The sequence below is a fragment of the Pinus tabuliformis genome, chromosome 3_1, assembly GCF_031772625.1.
Source record: "Pinus tabuliformis cultivar Carrire ecotype Pingquan chromosome 3_1, CPIR1, whole genome shotgun sequence".
Classification (NCBI taxonomy): Eukaryota; Viridiplantae; Streptophyta; class Pinopsida; order Pinales; family Pinaceae; genus Pinus; species Pinus tabuliformis.
In genome coordinates, this window is record NC_142301.1 from 509,092,570 (window position 1) to 509,112,634 (window position 20,065).

A 20,065-nucleotide genomic window follows, 5' to 3' on the forward strand; every position below is an offset into this window, starting at 1 on the left:
AACATGTGCACAATATCCATATACCTGACATCCTACTGACCCGCTTGCAAGATCCTATCCTATAAGTCTGTCCCATAGGAGCTCAAGGCTGCCATGTGATTTACTTATACCCATCTACTAATAGCATCTTCCACCCTATTCTCTTTACCTTTGATGTACCTGATCTCTAAATCAAACTCGCTAATCGTGGTCAACCATCTAGCCTTCCTGGTGATCAGATTCGGTTGGCCAAACAAATAGCTCAACCTATTGTGATCTCTCATAAGTACAAGCCTTCTTCCAAGAATATAATGTCTCTACATATTCAATGCATGTATGATTGTTGCTAACTCCAAATTAGGTGCCGAGTAGTTCTGCTCATTCTCGTTTAGTTTTCGGGACTCATACCATACCACTTTCCCATCTTGCATAAGGACCCCACCAAGTCCTCTCTTGCAAGCATTTGTGCATACCACAAACTCTATGTATGGATCTACAATCTATAGCACTGCTACATGTGTAACAAAAGCTACTTAAGTTTCTCAAAGCTAGCCTCACACTCCTCAGTCCATTCAAACTTCTTACCTTTCCTTTGCAATGATGTGATAGGATAAGCAACCCGTGAGAAGTTCTTGATGAACCTCCTATAGTAGCCTACCAAACCCATGAAATATCTCATCTCATCCACACTCTTAGGAGATATCCACTCCATAATGACCCTTATCTTCTTTGGATCTATTGCACTTCCCTCCTTGGAGACAGCATGCCCCAAGTAGTGTACCCCAGTCTGAAAGAAACTACACTCGCTGAGCTTAGCATAGCACTTATGTTCTCTCAATAACCTAAACACTACTACTAAATGCTCAACATGTTCTTCCTGATTTTTAGAATATACCAGTGTATCATCAATGAACACAATAAAAAACTTGTCCAACTATGGATGCAACACACTATTCATTAAGAACATGAATGTAGTTGGAGCATTCATTAATCCAAATGGAGCAACAACAAACTCATAATGCCCATACCTAGTCTGGAATGTAGTCTTGTAAATTTCCTCCTCTTTCATATGTACCTGACGGTATCTGGATCTGAGATCAATCTTCAAGAACACTAATACTCCTTTCAGCTGATCAAACAAGTCATTAATCCTCGAAAACGAGTACCTATTGTTGATAGTCACTTTATTCAAATGCATGTAATCAATTCATAATCTGAGTGTTCCATATTTCTTCTTTACGAAAAATACCAGTGTGCCCCATGGTGATACACTTGGCCTAATGTATCCCTTGTCCACCATTTCCTTCAGCTGCAATTTTAACACAACCAACTTAGGTGTGCTCATCCTGTAAGGTGCTTTTGATGCTGGAGTTGCCCCTGGCACTAACTCAATAGAAAACTCCACCTCCCTGTGAGGTGGAAAATCTGTAATGTATTGAGGAAATACATCCTTAAACTTCTACAAAACTGAATACCTTCTCAACATATCTGCATCCTCAACCTCCTTGCCCTTATCATTAGAAATTTTCACTATGAATAACACACACCATTTCCTGCAACTATGCTTTTCTAGCATTGTTGTCACCATCCTAACTGATGTGGATTTCTTCTTTCCTTGTAAGACCTTGGGTTCTTCATTGTCATCAACACACTCAATGGCTTTGTCATAACAATCTACCTTGGTTCTATGAAGATACAACTAGTCCATGCCCAACAACATACTGTATGAACCCAACGATAATACATTCAATTGTGTTGCCATAGGCATACCATTCAAGTCAAATGCATAAGCTCTTACCCAATGATGAACTCATTTATTTGTACCTATATCCAACTATACTAACCAAGACTCTGCATGCAATTCCTTACCCAAAGCACACTTTTCCACCAAGTCAGGACTAACATAGCTATAATTAGATCTAGGATCAATCAAAATAGAAATAGCTTGATCACAAAGCTTACCATCCATCACAATGATAGATGTTTGATGATATTCATGTTTGTTATCCAATGTTTCATGGATACGTGGAATACTCTGACCAACAACCTCAAGAGACTGTGCCTCCTACGCACTATATATCTAAGCTCTACCACCATGATTCTGTGAGCAATCTCTCCTGTGATGATCCTTGCCACAAATATAACACTCTATAGGCTTCCAGTTTGTCTCCTTGTTTTTTTCTCCTAATCAGAATCCCTGTCCTATATCTGATGCATTGAACTTCTTAGGTGGTGCAACATTCTCCTTGTTACCTGTATCCTGAGGTATTGCTCTATTTTTGTCCCATTTTCCTTTGTTCTTTTTATTACTTCTCCATTCTATCTTAGTCTCAGTTTTGTGCTTTGATTGTTCATAACAATGCTTTATATTCCAAATGGCCTCCTACAATGATCTAGGCTCATTGAACTCAATTATATCTTTAAATGCAACTGGTATCCCACTAATGAACCTCTGAATATTTTCCTTTTCCTTTGTGATATAAGGCACATACCTCAGTAACTCCAGGAACCTGCAAGTGTACTCATCATCAATCATCAAACCCATCTTTAGCTCACAAAATTCCTTTTCTTTGTCATCAAAGTATATCTAATAAGTACTTCTTCTTGAATGGCCTGTCAAACTCACACCAAGTCAAATCCTCCTCTTGAATGCATCAGACATTCTTCAAATCTTCCCACAAAATGTTTTCGTTACCTTTGAGACTAAATGTAGTCACTCTAGCTTTCATGTTATTTGAATAGTCATGCAACCTAAAGAATTTCTGCTTGCCACACAACCATGCCTATGCCCCATTATTTTTATTTTCCTGCTCATAGCTGATCTAGCGTGGTCCCTGTCGATGCAAATATGACAAACTCTGAAGTATTATTGCATTTACCTCTGCTTGTTTCTCTTATGCCTGTATTATTTTGTCATTATCTACCTTACAACTCCTTATTTCTTCCTTTAAGATTCTCACTGTAACTTCCAAATCGGAAGAGTTCCCAACACCATACTGCTCTTCGGATTCATAGGGAGAGTCTTTGTAGTCAACCATCTTTCTAGCCATTTGATATTTCTTCCTGCAAGGTTTATCATGTTAGCTAAACCAAATCACAATAAGCCAACATACCTCAGTATAGATCAGGGAGGATAACTTGTCTGCAAGATCAACAAATCAGCATGATACATGTATAACATAATCATGACAACACATAGAAAAATAAAACATAAGCATATGCCCATGCAACCATCATTCTAGCTAGGGTCTATTCATCAATGCATGACCTCAATAACAACACACACCATGACCTCATGCATGAAAACCATCATCATTACGTCACTATACACTTAACCATATGCAACCATGAACATGCATAAGCGATGCATAACCATCCACACATAAGCGTAAACATGTATGACCAAGCATGAATGGACAATACTTGAAATCAAGCTTGCAAGAATGATACACGCAACCAAGCATACAAGAATGTAACCAATCATGCAAGAATTTAACCAAGCATACTACAACAATACAGGTAAGCAACATAAATCGACATGTAACCAATTATACACTCATAGTGATGCATTCCACAATAACACCTTAAATTTCACACGACGACATCATTACAAGCATGAACAACATCATGCAAATGCAACAAGCACATGGAATTGAAGTGTGAGAGACACACATTCAATTGACATGCATGCATGACCAACACATGGCCCTTCTAGTTTGAGGGGTGAATAATGATCTGCTACCACTCTGTAACACCCTCCTCTGGCATCTACCCAAGCAACGAGCCAGCCAGGGTAAACATGTGACGAGAGGCCACTATGATATGATTCGACATCCTAAGTCACGTTAAGGAACTGGAACGGATAGAATCACACCATAAAAACATTAATTGTCAGCTATAGGACCCTTAGCAAATAATCCAATACTTTAGACAACTTGCCTTGGGGTCCCACTGAGCTTTTGGACAATTTAAGGCTCAGTCGCTCCCATGCTATAGACATGAGTGTGATTAGTAACCCAAATTCACTCTCATAGGCATCCCTGCTAGTGCTAAGATACCAAAATTATCAGTGCTATGCCACCGACTTTAACATTTGAGCCACTTTTTCAGGCCTAGAGCTCAGGTCACTGCCCAGAATTGAACCATATCTTCAGATCAATAAATAACATGGAAATGACTGCAAATGTTTAATCTACAGGTGTAATTAACAGTTCTGAGCATAGGGGGTCTCATACTTAGCTAAGAATTGTTAAGAACCATAGATGCCTCAACACATCAACTGCCATTCCATCCATTAGGTCATAGATACATTGATCATTCAATTACATGTAAAAACATGATGAGAGTCACACATGGTTGTTGTCATAACGCACATACATAACCATCATAATAGAAGTAGAAATACTCATGAATATACAACCATATATACCACATACAATCCATCAAAATGATCATAGAAATACAAGGATAAATAACATTTAATTAATGATGAAAAATCTAAACCGAGGATGGGACTTCCACATTCCGCCTAATCATAGAATGGTTGAGCCAAATCTCTCTTCATCCATTCATCCCTGTGCCATATTCGAAGCACGAATGTGGGATCTCATAGAACACATCAATCAAAAATCATGTAGGGATTCTATAGGCCATCCACCTGAACCCATCAAAGAATGATTCCACCTCACAGTCGGACATCACAAAACCATCATCAGTTTGGTCTCCATCCAAGCCTTTCAGGTCTTCCAAAGTGTTTGTTCCAACAAAAGCTTCCATCACTAGTAACTCACCCCATAGACATCGTTGGGCTTCCAGAGCATTTTTCCAACCAAGGCTTCCAGGATTAGTAACTCAACCCACCAAGGGCTTCCAAAGAATTTTTAAAACCAAGGCTTCGAGGAATAGTAACTCAACCCAAGTTGTTACATCGCTTCTAGAGCATTTGTCCAACCAGCTTTTCCAGGAACTAATAACTCAACCCAAGCTAAGAAAACATGAGAACCAACCAAAAATAATGAAGGTTAGCCCACAATCACCATGGTTATCTAGGAAATGGCAAGGCTAGGTAATCCACTACTAATCAAGGCAATCCTCCATGCCAATGACAGATCACAACCAAGAAACCACATGCATGTTCCATGCATGCCGAAACTAGTGAAGGAAACATACATGCAACTCGGTACCTGCAAGAAAATATGATGTAGCTGCTGATCCTGATGCCTTTTTGAGATTTCTTGCTCTTCCTTTTCCTTCTTGCTCCAAAAATCCAAGTATGCCACACCCTCCAAGAGTGTTCCAAGAAAAATCTAAGTCTCCAATAGTATGGGAGGGAGAGAGGGAATAATAAGAGAGCTCCAAAACTAAACTGAAAAAAGGTTACCAACTGACCCTCTGAAGCCTTTTTATGAATGAGGCCTCTATTTTCTTCATTTTCCATTATTTTCCTTCAATTTCCTCCTCAAATGCAACCTGTGACCTTTCACCCCCCTTTTCTCCTAGTTTCCATTATTTTCATAAATAATTGTGTCAAAAATTCCATTTTTGCTTTCCAAATCCTTACCATTTCCTTTCCCAATTTCCTTAGCCATAAACAATCACAAGTGATCCCCATCACTACAATTATTCCTAACATTCATCTTGGAATAAATTTTCCATTATCCATGCTTATTATTTTGCCTTTATTTACTTTTATTACATAGAATTTTCATGAGTGTTGTTACAACAAGGATGGATCTTGGCGCCATGAACAATCTTGTCATTGGATTACATGTATGGACATTATGAGAATGTAGGAAACAATTACTTCACATTCAATAGTTGTGTTGCCGTGCTTAGGACCTTGTGCTTATGTTGGTGTTAGGTGTTATCTTATGAAGTCTGGTGCAAGAGGTCCAACAGGCTTTCCCTTTCTTTCAGTCTGATTTATCTGGCATACGAACATTGAAACTATTAATGAATAAATGTAGAGGAATGTTGGAAAGTTAAATGAGGAAATTGTTATTGTAGATGCATCACAAGTGTCACTAAAAAACTATTATGATATAAGAGTTCCAATCTATACTTTACATTGAAAATGGACTTGAAAACAATCCCTCCATCGGTAAAGGCTGAGAAGATGAACACTATTTTGATTTTGGTGGAAAAATCTATATTAAAATTGTCCAATTAGATAAGTCATTCAAATAAAGATTATAAAATTAGAGAAGCTATAGAAGAAGACTATCAAGATTGGTGATTGCAAACAAATTCCTTATGAAAATGTCTTCAAGGAATCACTGGAAGAAATGAGTCATCAAACATCTGTTATGCTATGAATTAAATTTTCCACATGAAAATATTCCTTGAGGATTTGGAATGCCATCAAATCTGCAATGTGTTGAACATAACAAAATTGAACATGGAATGTTGCCAACATTAAGTTGCAACCTATAAAAGTAATAAGGTGAACACTACAAAAGAAGATAAATGTAGGGAAAGCTAATTTGAGATGCAATCTACTGTTAGAATGTGAGTTTGAAAATAAAAATATAGGAGAGATTTCAAAAATAATTATGAATAGTTACATGATAGATACTTACAAAAATTAAATAATTATGAGTAACCATAACTAGGAATCCACAATAAAGAAAAACCAAACCAAAATATATTAACACTGCTTATGAAGGTCCACCTATTTACAGGTGGTTATGTGCCATAGTTTCATAAATTGACAATAAAATAATTCTTGATGATAAAACTAGATTATGAAATTACAATTATAAATATAGATGCTCATTTATGGCTTCTGTCGTAATATCTAGAGATTTTTTTTCCATAGTTACAGAGCTAATGTTCCATGTAACCAAATTAGGTTGCTAGTGTATAGGGGTGATTGCTTTGGGTAATAGATTGATATAGAGAAGCTTCATGGAATTTGTAGAAGGTAGAGTTCACGAAGATGTGTGCAAAGTTGGTAAATGCTCCAATAAATAATTCAACATAGATGCAACTAAAATAGAGAAAATCAATGGAAAAAGTTATAAGTCCTTTAAATAACTGGAAAGAGAAAATAACAGAGACTATAAGTAATGTACACAGAAAGGAGAGATACTCATGTTTGAGAAATTGGTGTCAAAGAAGAAAAAATCAAGTAAGGTACATGTGAAATTACAAAAAGAGGTCAGCAAAGTTATGGAGATTCTAAACATCTAACACACAAGGACGAAAAATCAACACCTCTCAGTGAGGAAATATATAGGATATAACCCATAGATGGGTAATGGGTACAACAAAATAGCACATGGTAGAGGTTTTGCAAACATGTGTTTCAAATGTTGATGGTATGGGAATTGAGCATATGAATGCCCAAAGTAGAGTAGTGAAGGAACAAGACAAGATGCAAGAGCATAGATAGAAAATCAAGATAATACATTAGGCAAAGAGAAGTATTTGTAGCAAAACCCAAGCATAGGGACATTACTTTCTTCCCAATATTGTTTATCTTATGTAATACCCTAGTCTTAATCCCCATACTAGTAATGTAATTAAAAATGTTGAACGAATAAAAGCCAAGCAATTGTAAGATATAATCAAATACCAAATTTGAATCTAAATACATCATAGGTTACAAAAGATGAAGGGAAACAGTAGAGAGTGCATGGCATGCAAATATAATCTTCAAATTCGTGCATGCAAGGTGGGGTTCAAAGTATCATTCAACTAGGAAAATTGAATGAATTCATTGTTATGGAAAAATATGGTCAAATATGATCATATAGTGTAATTTTTATACATAATTTAAAAATTAAAAATATATATTTGTTAATACAGATAATTTTTATTTTTTTTCAATGAATTCATTTTATATTAAATAAAAATATAATTAAAATTTTAAATATAAACCTTCAGTTAAGGATATATATGATTGTATATTTGACTAGTCAAATTATATATGTTTAATTAGTAAATCATTTAAAATCACTTTCAAATAACTACATTTCTAAATCAATTTATTTTAATATAAAAATATAATATATATTTTTCAATAAAGTTTTTTATTTTAAATAATTTCATCTTCACACATAATTTCAACCGAATTAACTAAAAACTATATGCACACAATTCATGTATACAAATAAAAAATGACATGCCACCATGTGGCTCTTGTTATTTTATGGTTTAAAAACAATCATGCCTTGACTTAAAAGCATCTAAGTCTATCAACATCTTAGACAAGTTAAGTGAGTCCTCCTCTCAACTCAGTCACATTACAATCGTGAATCCACAAACCTTTTAAATGCTTCATCATATGTAATCCATGGGTTCTAATACCACAAAACACAAAAACTATGTGTTGGAAGCTACCAGTGTGAACCTAACAACTTTGACTTTGAGTCAAGTCTCATGCTCTTCCCTCCTATCACTTAGGTAGGTATACTCTAATACTTAACAGGCACACATACCCATGCGCAATAGAGTTTTACAACCATATTCCCATATACATGTAATTTAGAATTTTCATTTCCAAATATATATATATATATATATATCTATATATATATATATATATATATATATATATATATATATATATATATATATATATTGTTTTCTAGCACTTATGCCACCATTCAGTCACATCTAAACATATGCTCACACCAAGAATTGGAATCTCGGATAATATTGAGTGGGGGTTTGAATTAGTATTGTAGGAATTTTGACAATTGAAAACTTTCTTTCACTTATGCAATGCTATTAGGGAACCATAAACAATTCATTCACATGAGCATGACATGAAATAGTATCACTAACACAAAGAACTAAGAAATTTCGAAACTTCTTTTCAATTCCATCACAAAGAAACCTACAACTTGTTGTTACAAATTTCTCTAGCTACAACAAACAGGAAGATAAAACTCCCTAATTTATCAGCTACAACTGGATGGATCTACAACCCCAAATATTTACCAACAAATATTGGAAGGAGCACCAACCACTAATTTGCAAGTTACAACTTGCTTGACATTAATTATTCATCTTAAATCCATTTTCAAACTGCAACCATGAATTCCACCTCTACTTACAAAATAAAACAATTTTTCCGACACCACCTTCAAGAATCTGTGATTACTAAGAAATACACCACCAAACCATCTCACGTGTTGTTATGACATGCTTGCAGAATTCCTCAGTTGATCATTCTTATAAACAATTATTCTTTGATATTTCTGCCTCTTTGGTTTTCTTTCATTCTTGCATGAATCTTTATTTATGGAATTTTCTTATTTACTTCACTCCTCTTCATGTATTCATTAATTTCTCAATATTATATCTTCAATTTTGAACTCAATTTGTGATTTTTTCTACTACTTCTGGATATTTTGGAACTTGTCAGAGTTTAGCAGATCTTTATCATAATTAGAGATTTCAAAATTTGGATTAATTTCCAAATATTCCTCTTAAATTGTTTGTTATTCCAATAATAGCCTTTATCCCCTTTTGCGCTAACACATGTTTCTATTTTTGGCTCTTAAGACCTTGTGTTGTGACCTCCACCTTAGTATTTTAGGTGCTTATCCACTTTTAAGCCTTTGAGGGCTTATTTTCTTTATAACTCATCCATTCCCTCAATCTTTTCAATGCACTTGACTAGGTGCTAGTGCTTCATTCCTGACACTTTTACTCTATGCTTTCCTTATGTTTCCTTTAAAATATTTCGGGCTCCATTGAGCAGGATAAGCTATCAGTGTGGTCCTCCCACTCCACTTCTCATTAGTCATTTGTTGCTTGGTTGGATTGCTAATGTGTCCCAGCTATTTTATCCCGATGCATTTTTCCTATGCCCCTTTATATACTGTTGGGGTCTTCCATATGGGATGGTTTGTCTTGGTGGGGTCCTCTCAACGCCTCCATGCCCAATCACTTCACGTACGAATTCACTTGTCCTTGACACCAACCTTAACAACCTGTGGCCCAGTCAGCCCACTAGTCTTCCTTTGTGCCTCAATAAAACTTTTTGGCTTTAGCTTCTAGGCTTAGTTATCCTGTGGGGTGTGCCCACTGCATCCATAAACCAATCACAATGTTTTCGAGGAAAGATGGCTCTAAGAACTGGCACATGCGCTCGACATCTAGTCAGCCCAATGCTTCCCTTTTGTGCTACTCCAAAACATTTAGGGGTGCTTCCAGTGAGATAACATCATGATGATGTCACCTATATCATGTGTCGTTGTCAGAGTGGTGACGCATGTCACTTAGAAATGGCCCATTTACGTGCCTAAAAATGTTGAATCTGCATGGGATATATCCACCTTTGAGTGGCCTATGCTAGCATCATCATTGATGAATAATATACATCCATGTGTCATCTATCATAGAGGAGATATAAAGGGTCCTTGGGACCTTTTTTTTTTACGAATTTTCCTTTATAAAAGTTCTCAAGGTCCCAGGGTTTTTTAGTAATGTGCTACCTCTCCTCGTGGCACATAACTCGACCTATTTAAATGTTCATGTAACTGCTTTGTGGTTTTCGTGTCCCATTTAGGAAATATGTAGTTTTATAGGGGGTCGGGTGCATTTTTAACCACCATCGTTGATTTTTGGTCGACGGTCTAGGAAAAAAACCCATTGTACGACCCCTCCTTACCATTAACACTTGATCGCTGTAATCTCGCATAATTGTAGCGACGTTTTAGTACAGATGCTTGGATCTTAATTTTATCTGGGGTACACCCACCGAGGTACATCTGTTGGGTTGATTTGTTATGTGGTTGTCACCTTTGACCAATACAAAATAACATTGTTGTTACAATGTTGGTCACATTCACCTAACACTTTGAATAGTGGCTCCACCAAAAAATATATCAGTTTAGTTGTGGACCAAAACTAAACATTCTCCAATAATGTCCTCCATCCAGTTAGCTTGAAAACTTGACTTTTGTGGTCCTCAACTTTGACTGGCTGTATATGTTGATCAAGGAGACCATTTATTGACTTCTACATAATAATAGAAAGCTCTTTCAGATCTATATCAATCCAAGTGGTTTTGATCTGCTTGTGAGTTGATCTATTGCACTAAACATGCATTTAAAGGCACTGCACCATTCTCCACTAGTGTTGTTCTTCATCCTTATTCTTGTGCCTAATCTTGAACACCTGTGTCCTATTTTTCCATATTTGACATCTTTTTCCATCTGTTTACATCAATGACAACATATTTCTAAATTCCCCCACCTTTAGAATTGATGGAAACACCATGATCAAACAAAAACATCCTCATCAAGACATATCAAGTATGATTGTCTCAAGTCTATCCTTTTTTGTTGCACCATGACTACTCCAAGACTCTTCTTTCTTTTGTGTGATCACTAGGACCTCTCCCCCTTTGACATCAATGGAAAATACATCAACATGCTCTCCCTGCAACCTTACTCCCACTGTAAACAATATTCCTCTATCTTGTTGATCCTTTGAACCTGTCAACTTTATCTTGATATGTTGAATATATACCAGCTTCCTTTCTTGCTTCTAAAGGAAGAGATAGTGGAGGGAGGCAAGAGGAACAACCCCCAATATTTGCCTCAGGTACTCAAACTGTTCTATAGGGAGAGGTTTGGTGAAAATATCAACAACCTATTCTTTTGTAGGTACATACTCCAACTTCACAATCTGATTGGAAACTTTCTCTCTCAAAAAATGATACTTGTTTGGAATATGCTTGCCTTGGAGTGGAAAACAAGATCCTTTAACATGCTAATGGAACTTTTGTTGTTATAAATAATGGTATATTTTATCATAAAACACTTCGACATCCTATAAGGTATCCTTCACCACAATAGTTGAGTGAAATAAGAAGTTGTTGCAATATAAGCTGCTTCAGTTGTAGATAAAGAGATAGAATCTTGCCTCTTATTCAACCATGAAACTAGACATTCTCCGAGAAAGAAAGCACCACCACTAGTGCTCTTTTCGTGATCTACATAACTTTCTCAATCAACTTCAGTATAAAAATTCAATGAAAAAACTTTTTCTCTTGGGTACCATAGTCCATAATTCATTATAGCTCTGAGATATATGAGAATCCTCTTGGCTTGTTGTAGATGGCTCTATATGGTGGCTACTTGAAATCTTCCAACAATACCAATGACTTGCATAATGTTTTCTCTTGAACTTGTCGAATATAATAGGCTTACAATCATGGATCTATATAGATTCTAATCAAAATAGGTGAGTCAATAGTCTTACTAAGCTTGCAACCTATCACCATTAGTGTGATCACTAAAGATCATTCCTCCATGCCAAACTTCTTCAACACTTCCTTGAGATATTTTCTTTGTAAAATGAAGATCCCTTTAGGAGCCTGTGCAATCTACAATCCAAGGAAATAAAAAATGTCTCAAAGCATGGACATATCGAACTTGACCTTCATATTTCTATTGACATGTTAAAACATTTGAATCGCTGGAAAAAATAATATCATCAACATATACAACCACCACTGTGAGTTTTTGATCCTTATATTTGACATATAAATTTCTTTCAACTGCACATCTTTTAAAACCACACTTGAGAATGTACCTGTCCAACTTGGAATGCCAATCCTTAGGGGCTTGCTTGAGATCATGCAATACCTTATTAATCTTGCAAACATAATCTAGTTTCTCCGTTAACTAAAAACCATCTAGTTTTTCTATGTAAACTTCTTCCGATAACTCTCCATTTAGAAAGGAATATTTGAAATCCATTTGATATATTTTGAACTTCTTAAAAAAAGCAAATTCCAAAAATTTTGATTTCCTATAATCATTTAACTTATTCCAGAATACCCATTTTTTGCCAATGGAATTCTTATTTGTTGGTCTAGAAACAAGTTCCCATGTATGATTTTTCTCAATTTGGTCTAGTTCTACATGCATAACTTTTAACCAATTATGATATTGACTGGCTTGTGCAACATGTTTTGGTTCCTTCATTGATATCAGGGGTACATGTGCTTGCATAAGAAGATTAAGAAGCTTCATTCTTGTCTAACACTTATTTTTAAATCACCAACAATTTGGTCAGTTGGATGATATTTTTGCACATACCTTGAAGGATCCTTAGCTTGATGATTGGAGGGACCTTCATTATATTCTTCTGTAAGTGGATCATCATCGTCATTATTGGTAACTAATTCATTTCCGCTAGTATTTTATAGTTGTTTTTCTTTAGATTCAAGATATTCATCCACTTTTACATCAATAAAATCAACAATCCTCTTGGAATCCTTATTATAGCATCTATATCCTTTTCTAATTGGAGAATATCCAAGAAAATTTCCTTCATTAGAACTTGCTTCAAACTTACCAATATTGTGATCATTACTCTTGATGTAACACATGCTGCCAAAAACTCTAAAATGCCTGACAGTTGTAGGTTTTCCATACCAAAGATCATATGGATTCTTGTCATTGTTTGGTATGAAATGAGCTTTAATGAGAATCACCACTGCTATATGAATAGCCTCGATCCAAAATCTTTGCTGCACTTTATTTTCATCCATCATAGCTCTAACTATTTCTTGTACATAGTTGTTTTCTCTCTCTGAAACACCATTATGTTCTGGAATCTTTGCTATATTGAAATGCCTTTTGATGCCATGCTCCTTGGAAAACTCATCAAACTATTTTTAAGCAAAATCACATCCATTATCAAAAATTATGCTCTTGATTTTACAACCAGTTTCATTTCTTGACATGGTTTTGAACTATTTAAACTTTTCAAAGGCTTGTGATTTCTCTCTAAGAAAAAACCCACATCATCTTGCTAAAATCATCAAATATTAACATGAAATACAATTTATTTGTGGGTGACTAGGTTCTTGACGGTCCACACAAGTCCATGTGTACTAGATACAATGGATTTGATGATGATCTCTCCTTTGACTTGAATGGCACTCCGGTTTTCTTTCCCAATTCACAATATTTGAAAATCAAATTCTCTTCTTTTGAAAGCCTGGGTAAACCTTAACATCATTCTTCTTGTTTAATTTGACTATCTGATCAAATTTCATATGTCCAAGTCTCCTATGCCACAACCAACTCTCATCAATATTTGATAGGAAACACCTCTCTATTTTCTCCTTGAGAAAATAGACATTGTTGTATATTCTCGCAGCTTCAACCACTATTTCACATGTTCCTATCGACTAAGTTTGACAATTTTTAGCTTTAAAAACCATGTCATAGCCTTAATCACACATCTGTAACACACTAATCAAGTTATGCTCCATCCCATAAAAATATAAGAAATTGTTCACTTTTCCTTTTCCATTAGATAGGTTGAAAACTCCTCTACCAACATCCTTACTAGGTGCATTGTGGTTGAAGGTTGCATTACCCTCATACACTAGTTTCCATGTCAAGAACTTGCTTTTGTCTCTAGAGATGTGCCTGGAAAAACCATTGTCCACATACCAATGACTCCCTTCATTCTAAGCATACAAAACAATATGGAATTTCTTTGTCTTCTCCTTTTCTTTCCAAACCTTGGGCTTTCGTTCAATTTTCTTAATAATTGGTTCATTCCTTTTCTCCTTAATTCTCCAATCAACTGCTATATGCCAAAAATTTTGACACTTAAAACATTGAACCAAATAGTTCAAAGGAGAAAACAAATTGTTGTACCTAGGTTGCATTTTCTTCTACTGATTTCTTCCACTAGATCTAAGTGGGCCTGTAGAATAGGTTTACTTTGAAATTTCCTACTTTATGACCATAATTGGTGCATCTAAAACAATATCCCAGAAATATATCAGCATACCTGGAAGTTTTTCTTCTATGCTAGGCTAATTTCTGGGTATTTCATTTTGCTTGACTACTGTTGTTCTTTTGTTCCTACTGATAATTCCTTGACTAGTTTATGGGATGCATATATCCTTTTTTACTGTTGTGCTACATCTTCTTTTGCTAATGGTGCAAAAGTAATTGGTTTCTTACCATTTAATTATACTACAACACTGGACTCAACCTCAAATCTAAGACCAATTTGATCTTTGGAGACTCATTATGCTTCTAATATTTCATTCAAATGCTCAGTTCCTTTCCAAATTTGTGATTGAAACTTAGCTGGGTTTTTTCCTTCTTTAACTCCTTCTTTATCAAAACAATTTCACCTTCCAACCTTTCACAATATTGACTCTTCTCATTCAATTGTTGGTTTAGGGATTCTTGAATCTACTTACCTTCTTTTATTTGCAAGAGAAATGGTTCAAAACCTTCACCCTTTTCTTTGATCAATGACTCCTTCTGGGATTTAATTTTATTTCTCAACCTTTATATTTCTTCAAGTGCATTTAGCAATTCTCCTTCTAGGTCCACTTCAACCTTTTCATCATCAAAATTAACAACTTTGACTTGAATATTGTCTATGCCCATCAACATGCATCACTTTGGATTTCACCATCTTTTTCCTTATGTGAGGGGTGGCTAACTTTAGTTTTAGATGATTTGTCTTCTTCAACGTATAGAATTCTCTTTTCATCCCTCTTTTTATACTTTTTCACTTTCCTAAATTTTTCTCTTGGATCATAATCTTTCTTCTCCATTTTAGGACATTTTGAAGAACAATGATCCACTTTTCCATAGTTAAAGCACTTAAATGGTATCTTAGCTTTATTATTTCCTGAGCATCTCTTGAGATTCCTCACAAACTTGGATGCTTCTTCATATAACCCACAACATGAGTCATCATGCTATTCCTTGGGCTTCTTATCTTTTCTAAAGGCTAACTCTCTTATTGCAGGATTCTCATCTCATAAGTAGTAAGGATGCCACACAATTTTTCTAGGGTGAGAATGTTCAGATTGGTCACCTCTTCAATGGCTGAAACCTTGGGATTAAATCTATTAGGAAGAGATCTCAACACCTTCTGAACTACCACAACTTCATCTAGTTTCACATTAATACCTCTTATGGTTTTCACAACTTCACAAACTCTTAAAAACATTTTTGCAATATCTTCAACAACACACATCCTTAAGGACTCGAATTTCATTCTAAAACCTTAAGGTTTATCTTGTCCCAGATGGGTTGGGCATATGTTCAATCCATTACCTTTGCAAGTTATGATTTAGGTAGGCTAGAAAGCAGGGAATTCATGGCTTTAACATTGAATGTAAACTCCATCTTTTGATATTTGGTAATCACTGCTAGAGGATTTTGATATTCTTCTTCCACAACATCCCATACATCAACTCCAAGTGATTGAATGTACATATTCATCCTTACCTTCCAAAACACATAGTTTGTTCCATTGAACATAGGTTCCCTATTGGTAAATCCTCCTTCTTGGTTTTCCATGGTCCTTGATGTTTCTTCCAGTCATTAAATTGATTTGAGTTAACTAGGCTTTGATACCAATTGTTGGACCCTAGGACAATAATAAGAGGGGGGGTGAATTAGTATTGTAGGAGTTTCAACAATTTAAAACTTTCTTACACTTATGCAATGATATTAGGACACCAAAAAAATTCCATTCACATGAGAATGGCATGAAATAGTATCATTAACAAAAGGAACAAACAAATCTCCAAACTTATTTTTAATTCCTTCACAAGGGAAGCTACAACTTGTTAGAATTTTCTATGGCTAAAACCAACAAGAATCTACAAATATTTGATTTATCAACTAGAACTAAATGGAGATACAACCTGAAATTACTTACCAACACCTACTGGAAGGAGCAACATTCCCTGATCTGCAAGCTACAATTTGCTTGACATCAATGATTCATGTTTCATCCATTTTCAAACAAGAACCATGAAAATCATTTGTCTAATGCCACCTTTAGAAATATTTCATTACTAAGAAATACACCATCACACCAAATCAAACACTTCTACGACACACTTGTAGAATTCCTCAGTTGATTTTTCTTATACAAATTTTTTTTTTTCTATTTTTTCCTCTTTGTTTTTTTTCATTCTTGCATGAATCTTTATTTCTAGATTGTTCCTATTTACTTCAATCGCCTCCATGTATTCATTAAGTTATCAATCTTTGATATGTAGTTCTGAACTCAATCTGTGATTTTTTTCTACTAATTTTTTTTTATTTTGGAACTTATCGGAGTTTAGTAGAGAATTACCATAACTAACTGGCTCTAAATTTGGCTTAACTGCCAATTCCACCCCTAAAGCTATATGTTTCACCAATAATATCCCTTATCCCCTTTTTCACTAGCCCCTTTATCTATTTTTAGTTCATAATACCTTGTGTTGTGACCTCCACCTTGGTATTTTAGCCACTTAGCCTCTTTTAAGCCTCTGAGGGCTTATTTTATTGACAACTCCTTTGCTTCCTTAGACCTTTCAATGGACAAGACAAATTGTCGATGATTCGTTCCCAAACCCTTTACCTGATTCTTTATTTATAGCCCTTTTAAATATTTTGGGCTTTGATGATTGGTTCCCAAACCCTTTACCTGATTCTCAGTTGCGTTCCCTAGACCATCGCACTGTCTCCCATTGTCACTTAGTATGCATAGCACTTCCTAAGTGTTGTAAGTGTGATGCATCTCATATTCTGTGAAGCCCAGGTGCGATGACTTATTGAACTCTTTTTCCATTCTAGAAATTGAGGGTTTTGACCTTGTTTTCAGTTTTGTTTTGTTGTTTTGCTACTAATGAACAGTGCCTCTTTACTGAAACTTCCTTGTATCTCTTATATCAACCTCAATTACATTATGATTAGTGAATGTTCTTTGTGTTTTTGTTCGTCATTTACAATTCTTTGTCGAAAAGTTGTTTAAATCGATTTGTCGCCTTAATAAAAAAAAGTGTCGTAACTACCGTTTTGTGTTGAAAAGAGAAGTGTCATGGATTCTTCATTCCCTTGTTAATTGACTGAAATTTTTCTTCATACATGTGATATGATTTGTTTATATTCAAAGTGTCGAAAGCATTTCTATTCAAAATTGAAAAGTGTCGTTTAGAGTCTTCCTTTCTCTTTTGAAGAAGAAATTGTCGAAAATGTCATTTTGGGTGAATTATTTCAGATCTTTGCTGCATTTAGTTTTCCTTTTTGCTTCTTTCACTTTAAGGAGAATGAAAACAAATACATGCATTTGAATTTAGAATATTTTTTGGTTTGCATGCGAAAAGAGGATTTAGGAAAATGCACTAGTGTGTGCTCTTTGCTCTTTGTTTGAAAGAATTGTAATCTTCTTTCCCTAGTAGCTAGGATTTTCATTGCTCAAAATAAACAAAGATTATTTATCATTGTAGATTGCATTTTAGGAATTTCAAAAATCATCATCATGCGGTGAACCATTGAAAGGAAAACTCTAAGTAAGATCAACTTTAAAATGAATTTCAATGAACCTAACAACACTTTGGAACTTAATGCAACATATCTAGAGGTCTATGCTAGAGACATGTTCTAACGTCATTAAAAATAGTGGCTATCGTTTTCATTGAAGGTTGGGTGATTCCTCCTCCCTGATACGACAAGTGCTAGCACAGACTTGTGCTCCCCGTACTGTCGTATATATATTGGGAGACCAAAATAGGCTTATATCCTTTATCCATAGGAAGCTCAGTCTGCCGCCTTATTGATCGCAATGCACTGAACACAACATTTGGGAGGATTGACTACCGTACATAAGTCCTTGGTAATTTCTCTTTAATTTATCACCAAGGTGTATATTGCAGTTTTGCGATTGGTTTGGTAATCCCTCTGTCTAGATATTCTAGAGTAGTCACTTTCATTCCTTTTCGACTCTTTAAAAGTAAAGGTCCATTTGAGCACTTGTCCTTTCAGGCTCATTAAAAATCGAAGGAGACTAGAGTCATATTTATCTTTTTCTCGACTCGATACGAAAGAAGAAAGATTCTTCTTTCACGTTCAAAAGAACGGAGGGAAGATGGGATCGGGATATTTCTCCAGGAGAAATACAAAATACTTCATATTTATCACATATTTGATAATAAGCCATACAACTTGTGCGAGAGTTGAGAGTCCGAAGTTGTGTCAAAGCGTCTTTAAAATTAATTAAATTCAGAATAAAATCAATGTTCCTTAGTTGATCTTAGGTTGAGACATATGGTGAAGAATCCAGAGTCCACTGATCAATGAATCCCTTTTGAGGGGAATCTTGTACCTTTTCCTTCTTAGGGAAATATCGGTGCTCCTTATATGGCTACATTATCCCTTCCGAGACTTACCATTGGCCTACCAGTATGGCTATTCTCAACCTTTGTGGTTCAAAATGCTATAATTTCTCCACAATCGAATACACCTCCAGTTGAACCTGAAGTTGACCCTTTGCCTTCTTCCTCTTCGTTTGTTGAAAGTAGTGATACTAGTAACTAGGTGGCTAAGAAGAAGAAGAAAGGGAAGGAGAAGAAAAAGAAGCTGATTCAGCAAGAGGGCAACCAAGCAAATGAAAATCCGTCCATTAAAATTCCCAAAGCTAAGTATCCGTGCATAATTTGTGCGGGAGACCATTTTTCCTAGTATTGTCCCTGTTTTCCTCGGATTTTGAAAGAATGGTCTCCCCATTCACACCATCCTGTGTCATCAACCTCTGAAGATTATGTAGGTAACACACCATCAACGAGGGATAGTAAAGTTCAAGGACGAAACCAAAAAGTCAAAATTCCATGTAGGTTATGTGAAGGTAATCATGCCCTTCACCTTTGTCCTTTTTTGGATGAAGCCAAAAGAGTATTGGATAACCGTGCTGCTTCACTATAGCGACTCCCATCTGGTTACAAGAAACTCTCCCCAAGTCCTTCATTAGTTGAAAAACCGACTGACTCAAATAAATTGTCAGTCAAAACCAGTCTCTTTGAAAGTGAATCCAATGAGTCTAAACCTAACCCAAATCAATAGGTCGAGGTAATAGCTGACCCAATTTCACCTTCAGCTAATCATACCATTCCTGAAGAGAGTGAAAATTATACCATTCAAATCCTTTTTGTTACTTTATATTCTAATGAACTTGGGGGCAATCCACCCATTCCGTCACAACAGGAGAAAATCCCTCCAGTTCCAGTAAATCGAGAGGTTAATTCTCCAAATATTCTAGTCAGTTCCTTTGATTGGAATCGAGTAGCAAGATTCCACCT